Genomic DNA, 8,377 nt, shown 5'->3' with positions numbered 1-8,377 from the left:
GCAGCACAAAGAATCTTCTGGGGCAGAGATGGAACCTGTGTCTCCTGCATTGGCAGGTAGATTCTTAACCACTGGACCACCAGGGAAGTCCCTCACTATTGCTTTTAATATGAAAAAGAAGAAGACAAAGAAGGAGAAAAAGGTGAAGAAATTCTTGCCAGATACTTTTCATTGTTTTTGTTTCCAGACAAATCCATTTTTCTCAAGTTATCTCTAATTAATATTTGATTATTAATAGGTCTTCAATATAAAGAAAAGAGAAGGCAGACCTGGCCCCACTAAATCTCTCTTTGATTAATAGTTTTAAGCTTTTTGAAAGTGTAAAAATGAAAAAAAAATTTACCTATTCCTAATTATTTGTTGTTCACACAATATTTTGTTTCATCCAAAAGCTCTAACTACATATTGTAAATCATATCACTATTATGATTGTCTTCTGGCTTTTCTCCCTTTAAATCTAGTCATGTTTTCATTTGAATTCAGATAGCTTTCTTCATCTGAAAAATGAAAATGAAAAAAAATTATGTAAAATATTTTCCTGTTTAATAGTTTGTGATTAAAACTTCATGATAAAAACTTTTATCATAAAAGTTTATGATTAAAAAAACTACTTAAAAAACACCTTAACAAAAGGGGCAGGGGGCAATCAAGTCAGTAGTATACCTGATACCACTACTGTAGTGAGAGGTAGTGTAGAATTTACTTTTCATGCTTAATGAGAAGGTTCTGTGTGTTTGTGTGTGTAGATGTGATCAGGAGTTGGGATGCCGGTGGGCTATTATTGTTTTCATCTTTCTTTTCATGTAGGAAACACACCATGTTCCACTTGGCTAAAAAACAGACCCTTTCTCCTAACTAAGGGGAAGGTTCGTGATCTGACTCCAGAGGACCTGTGAGCACAGCTGGCCCAGAGCAGCGTGTGAAGAGCAGGTGCCCCTGAACGAGAAGAAGGCGAGGACACGGCGATCCATCCCGGAGCTCCAAAGGACGGAAAATTCCTGTAGATCGTGGTTTGATTCCTGGCTCCACTGAGACAAGTTCATTATCTTTTCTAAAACTCGTCTCACTTTGCAAAACCAGGATAATACCACCAATCCCACAGGATTGTTGGAAGGGTTAAATAAAATTGAATGAGCCCACCTGTCACAGACAGAAGTTATTAAACCTGAGCCTTCTGCTCCTACTCTCCCTATTCACGTGCGTCATGCCTTGTGGTTTTCATGCTCTCGGACCGGTGCTCCTCAGACTTGTGGTCGATATGGATTACATGTGTGCTTGCACGGGCATATGAGTGTGTGCATTTTTAATCCATTGAAGACTGGCGCTTTGGCAAAATACAATAAAGATGAATTTTAAAACACATGCAAAGCAGAAGCCCCAATTTTTTTACTGTTTGGCGAATGGACAGAAAATTGTCAAATTGCTATAAACATTTCTAAACGATTTCTCTCAATATCTGTGAGTCACAGTGTCTCTCCATACAGGTAAGGGTTATCAGCTGGCAGACCACACTTTGAATAGTTCCGGAAAAGGGGTGAACAGCAGTGTGAGAAGATGAATAAAGTCTGTGAAAAAATACTGTTGACTACAAACTTAATAACATGTTAGCTATCATTACTGTTTGGAGAAGGAAATGGCAACCCACTCCACTATTCTTGCCTGGAGAATTCCAAGGACAGACGAGCCTGGCGGGCTACAGTCCATGGGGTTGCGAAAGTGTCGGACACGATTGAGCAACTCACACACACATATTACTGTTACTGCCTCTTTGTATACACTTGTATTATTGCCACTTGATCTTAAAGATGAACTGGAATCTCACCTTCTCTGTGCCATTTTCTTGCACTCCCCCAAGTGTCTCGTGTCTTCTGTCTACACATTCTCTTGGTATTCAAAGATGTACATTATTCTTAACCATTAATATAAGTCTAGAGTCTCCAGCTGCCACAATTTTTATTCTCTTTCTGGGAATGGAAGTAGATTGATGGCTTAACAATATCCTGTCCAGATCTTTCTGTTGATCCTTTAAGGAAGGGAAGTTGTCTTTAAAAGTTAAATGTAAAAATAGAAGAAAATTAAAATCTGATGTGTTCATCATTCACACTAGCTTCAATATTTTTGCCACCATTTTGTACCGATAGAAATAAAACATTACCAATAAATTTGAGGTCCTCCTGTCTCAGTCCAGCTCATTCCCAAGTTCTTGACCTTGTGTGTCAGAAATACTTAACTTTGGTATATGCTGCCACCGCGTGATTTTCTTTTGCAATGACACTTTAATTTCATGGCTGCAATGACCATCTTCAGTGATTTTGGAGCCCCAAAAAATAAAGTCTGTCACTGTTTTCACTGTTTCCCCATCTATTTGCCGTGAAGTGAAGGGACCGGATACCATGATCTTAGTTTTCTGAATGGTGAGCTTTAAGCCAACTGCTTCATTCTCCTCTTTCACTTTCAAGATTGCTGGGAGGAATATCAATAACCTCAGATATGCAGATGACACCACCCTTATGGCAGAAAGCGAAGAAGAGCTAAAGAGCCTCTTGATGAAAGTGAAAGAGGAGAGTGAAAAAGTTGGCTTAAAGATCAACATTCAGAAAACTAAGATCATGGTATCCGGTCCCTTCACTTCACGGCAAATAGATGGGGAAACAGTGAAAACAGTGACAGACTTTATTTTTTGGGGCTCCAAAATCACTGAAGATGGTCATTGCAGCCATGAAATTAAAAGGCGCTTACTCTTTGGAAGAAAAGCTACGACCAACCTAGACAGCATATTAAAAAGCAGAGACATTACTTTGCAAGCAAACGCCCATCTAGTCAAAACTATGGTTTTTCCAGTAGTCATGTATGGATGTGAGAGTTGGACTATAAAGAAAGCTGAGCACTGAAGAATTGATGCTTTTGAACTGTGGTGTTGGAGAAGACTCTTGAGAGACCTGTGGACTGCAAGGAGATCCAACCAGTCCACCCTAAAGGAAATCAGTTCTGCATATTCATTGGAAGTGAAGAGGAAAAGTTAAAATTTTACCTCCTTCTGCCTCTGTAACTCACCTTCCCCTTGCAAAGTCTGGATCATGTAGGTCACGTAGTCTCAGAAAGTGCGGATTTGCAGTACTAGGAACTGGAGTTTATCTCACTCAGGCTTGTCCTGCTCTTTGCAATCACCCAGCCCCTGCAAACCTGCTGAATCGTGCCTATCCAGGCCAGGCATCCCCCTCCCCATCTTGACCACTGTTCCCTGGCGAGCGAAACCCCTCAGTTTAAACCAGCCTGTTAACAGCTAGTGTTGCCCACTCCAATCTGTCTATAAAAATTCTGTAATCCCTTTGTTCAGGGGTCAGAGCTTGGAGCGTTAACTCCTCTGGGCCCGCAGGCGTAATAACCCTGAGTTCTCCAACTCTGAGTGTGGTGCTTGGTTCTGCAACAGAAGGACTGGTGCCAAAGCTGAAACTCCAATCCTTTGGCCAGCTGACGCAAAGAACTGATTCATCAGAAAAGACGCTGATGATGGAAAAGATTGAAGTTAGGAGGAGAAGGGGACAACAGAGGATGAGATGGTTGGATGGCATCACTGACTCAATGGACATGAGTTTGAGCAAGCTCCGGGAGTTGGTGATGGACAGGGAGGCCTGGCGTGCTGCAGTCCATGGGGTCACAGAGAGTCGGACTTGACTAGGCGACTGAACTGAAGTGAACTGAAATGATACTGGGTCTCTGGAGGAAAAGGGCCACTCAAGAAGGCCTTTAGGAAACTTGGGTGGAGGTGGGGAGGGGGGTGGTTTGTCTCCTTATTGGGAGTGTTCCTGGCTTTTAGTGAACATGGACTAGGGAAGCTAAATATTCCCATTTTCTTGAGACAACACCTCACCATTAGGGAAATTCTACTTTTAATTTTTTAAGGAACCTCCATATTGTTTGCCATAGGGGCTGCACCAAGTTACATTCCCACCAACAGCACAAGAGGTTCCCTTTTCAAGAATGCATATTTTAATCCCTACGACAATTACTTTAAAAATGCAAAGAGAAAGGGCTAAAAGATCAGTAGGTAAATTATAATGAGATTCTTTTTTAAAGATTTCAAGAAATCCATAGGAAGACAGAAAAGGAAGAAAAGAAAGAGGTGAAAAATAGTGGTCACAGCTGGATCATAAAATAAGTCTGATAAAATGATTGAAATCACATAGAGTATATTCTCCATGTATAAGCCATACCATACAACATTAAACTAAAAATGAATAAATACCTAGAAAATCACAAATACAAATACAATCTGGAATACAGTGCACTCCTAAATAATTCATAGGTCAATGAAGTAATTACAAAGAAAATTAGAAAATATTTTGAACTGTGTGATAATGAGTTAACCTTTCAAAATATGTACAGTACTAAAGCTAAAGCAGAGCTTTGAGAAAAATCTATAGTTTTAACTGTGTATATTAGTAAAGTAGTCTAAAATCAATTATAAGAAGATAGAAAAAGAAGAGCAAAGCAAACCCAAAGTAATTAGAAGTTAAAACTAAATAAATATTTATTGTCCTTTTTCCAATGGGCATAAGGAAACTTCTGGGGGTACTGAGAATGTTCTGTGCATTTTGATTGTAGTGGTGTTTCACCAGTGTGTAAATTTGTCAAATCCTTAATTTATACACTTTAAATGGATGCAATTTATTTTACTTAAATTATATCTCAATAAAGTCAATTTCCCTGGAGAAGGAAATGGCAAACCACTCCAGTACCCTTGCCTGGAAAATCCCATGGGCCGAGGAGCCTGGTGGGCTGCAGTCCATGGCGTCGCTAAGAGTCGGGCATGACTGAGCGACTAACAAAAAGTTGATTTAAAAACAAGAGTCTTGAGGCAGCAGTGCTTCCTGTAAATTTAGGAAACAGCATAGCACCTGGGGGAGGGGTGGAGACTGTATAGGGTGTTATGAGCCTTGATAAGGACTTTGACGCTGTGGACACAGGATCTAGAAGACAAAGAGCATTGCTGACCATCCTGTTCTATATGGGTTAAATCTTAACCCACTGCAGTTGACCATGGCCAGGGCAACCTGAAAGGAATTCAGGATAAAAAACTCGAGGAGGCAATCCACGCTTTGGATGAGCAGGCCCTTAGATAGTCAGATGTGCATCTTGGAAGAATGTCGGTGACCCCAGACATAGAAAAGCCCTGAGATCATCTACTGGATACACCTGTTCTTTGTGATCAGCAGGAATCTTTTTTTTTTTTTTTTTTTTTTGACAGGAAATAGCATTTATTGATGAGCGTGATTAAGGAGGGAACAGAGCTGATGCTCATGAGTGCAGGGCCTGCCATTTGTCCAGGGGACCACGATTAGGGATGTATTTGACCCCACAGCCGTCCGGGATGAGTCGCTTTTCTGCCACCATGTTCTCAAATTCATCTGCATTGAACTTGGTAAATCCCCACTTCTTGGAGATGTGGATCTTCTGACGGCCAGGGAACTTGAACTTGACCCGGCGGAGGGCTTCAATCACATGCTCCTTGTTCTGCAGCTTGGTGCGGATGGACATTATGACCTGGCCAATGTGGACCCTGGCCACTGTGCCCTGGGGCTTTCCAAAGGCACCGCGCATACCTGTCTGGAGTCTAGATTGAGAAACAGCAGGCCAGTCATGAATGCCCACTAGGAAGAGTTGTCTCCAAGGTCCCTTAGGGCTACCTGTACAGGCAACAGGTTGCATACACTACCAAGGAGGCTGTTTGCAGCCATTGCACAAGCAGGAATCTTTTAACAAGATGTATTCGAGACTGTAGGCTTCCCTGGGGGATCAGAATCTGGCTGACACTGCAGGAGACACGGGTTTGATTCCTGGGTTGGGAAGACTCCCTGGAGAAGAGAATGGCTACCCACTCCACCATTCTTGCCTGGAGAATTCCATGGACAGAGGAGCCTGGCAGCTATGTTCCACGGGGTCACAAAGAGTCGGACGCGACTGAGCGGCTAACGCTAATGTTAACTATGCTTGACTGTACATATTTCCTAAAATCATACATAAACTGGCTTCTCCCCCACCTCCTTTATGTTGAGTGGTTACCTCCCAGGCTCTAGTCTTCATAAAGACCCTGATAAAACTAAAATTCACAACTCTCACACTGTGTATTTTTAAGATATTTACTTTATTTTATTTAGATAGCTTCATCAACTCAGTGGACATGAATGTGAGCAAACTGCTGGAGACAGTGAAGGGCAGGGGAGCCTGATGTGCCGATGACCACTGGGAAAACCACAGCCTGGATGGGACGGGCCTTGTGGACAAAGTAATGTCTCTGCTTTTTAATATGCTCTCCAGGTTGGTCATAGCTTTCCTTCCAAGGAGTAAGCGTCTTTTAATTTCATGGCTGCAGTCACCATCTTCAGTGATTTTGGAGCCCCAAAATAAAGTCTGTCACTGTTTTCACTGTTTCCCCATCTATTTGCCATGAAGTGATGGGACCGGATACCATGATCTTAGTTTTCTGAATGGTGAGCTTTAAGCCAACTGCTTCATTCTCCTCTTTCACTTTCATCAAGTGGCTCTTTAGTTTTTCTTCACTTTCTGCCATAAGGGTGGTGTCATCTGCATATCTGAGGTTATTGATATATCTCCCAGCAATCTTGATTCCAGCTTGTGCTTCATCCAGCCCAGTGTTTTTCATGATGTACTCTGCATATAAGTTAAATAAGCAGGGTGACAATATACAGCCTTGACGTACTCCTTTTCCTATTTGGAACCAGTGTGTTGTTCCATGTCCAGTTCTAACTGTTGCTTCCTGACCTGCATACAGGTTTCTCAAGAGGCAGGTCAGGTTGTCTGGTATTCCCATCTTCTTCAGAATTTTCCACAGTTTATTGTGATCCACACAGTCAAACGCTTTGGCATATAACTTAGCACTGAACAACGACAGCACATTCTGAAAGTGATCAGAATCCATTGGCGGATTTTGAACAGCAGAATGCCATAATCTGACTTAGATTATTGCAAGGATGAAGTAGGTGAAGTGAAGTGAAAGTTGCTCAATCGTGTCCAACTCTTTGCGACCCCACGGGCTTTACCGTCCATGGACTTCTCCAGGCCAGAATATTGGAGTGCGTAGCCTTTCCCTCCTCCAGGACAGTAGAAGGGAATGTGTATGGGATACACAGTGAAGTGCTTGACTCAGTAAATATTTAATAGATGTTTTTTTCTCTTTTCTAAAGCAAAGGAGAAGAAAATGGCAAATCAGGCTACTCTGTGTAACATGAAACACTACCTCCCTAGTGGGGAAAATTTGAACTGTTCTGCAAGCAAAGCCTAAAAAGTTTAATTAATAAAAGACGTGATGTTAAACATCTAAGCTACTGTAGTTCCCATAGAATGAAATAAATCTTGCTATGAATAAGAACTTCCTTGTCTGAAGTGATTTTTAAGGAAACACAAGGTAATGTGCTTTGCAAGACGTTGCTTTATTCTGTTTCTCCTACCATGTGCAGTTCTTTCCTCCAGGGAGGCATATCTTGAAAGGCTTCCACCACAAATATTTGGTGAGGTTTCATCTTCAGTCGGGAGAAGGAAACGGCAGCCCACTCCAGTGTTCTTGCCTGGAGAATCCCAGGGACGGAGGAGCCTCGTGGGCTGCCGTCTATGGGGTCGCACAGAGTCGGACATGACTGACTCGACTTAGCAGCAGCAGCGGCATCTTCAGTTGCACATCCCACTCTCGCTGGGTGATCTCGTTACCAAACCGAACTGCTCGCCTGACGTGTAGAAGAGCCAATCCATTGGCACCAGGCCATGGTGAAGGAAAGCGAAACGGAGCAGGACTCCGTGGAGCTCCTGGGCGGGGAGGCCTTTCCAACAGGTGCTAACTGGGGATGGGAGCGGATGAAGAGACAAGAGAACAGCCAAGAAGCAACAGCGCAGCCCTGGAGCAGAGTCCAGGTTCCCCCGCAAGGGAGCACCGAATCTCTGGGCGCTTTTCAGAACGGAAACCCCCAAGCAACGGAAGATGTTCGCATTCTTCATCCCGGAGAAGGTCACGTCTGCTGTCCTCAAGGAGCGCATCGGGAGCCCACCTGAGCCCAGCACAGCAGTGTGGGCAGAGGGGCCTGGGGCCCGGCACCGGTCACTCAGTCCGGCCCGGCTGGGCGGCAGCGCGCACGCGGGGAAGCTTAGGTCGGCGAGAGTCGCTCAGGCGTGTCCGACTGCACAGTCCACGGGATCCTCCAGGCCAGAATACTGGAGTGGGCAGACTTTCCCTTCTCCAGGGGATCTTTCCAACCCAGGGATCGAACCCACATCTCTCTCAACGCACGAGGATTCTTTACCAGCCGAGCCACCAAGGAAGCTCTTCACGTGATGAAAGATTCATGCAATGATGCAGGCAAAACGC

At 43.5% G+C, this 8,377-nt stretch overlaps 1 pseudogene; it reads right to left on the bottom strand.

Moving 5' to 3' along the window:
• Window positions 1-5,659: 5,659 nt before the first annotated feature.
• LOC122679702 lies at window positions 5,660-5,770 on the bottom strand (annotated as a pseudogene).
• Between the last annotated feature and the right edge of the window lie 2,607 nt (window positions 5,771-8,377).

This window comes from Cervus elaphus, chromosome 21 (assembly GCF_910594005.1).
Source record: "Cervus elaphus chromosome 21, mCerEla1.1, whole genome shotgun sequence".
Lineage (NCBI taxonomy): Eukaryota > Metazoa > Chordata > Mammalia > Artiodactyla > Cervidae > Cervus > Cervus elaphus.
This window is presented reverse-complemented; position numbering and strand designations above follow the sequence as displayed.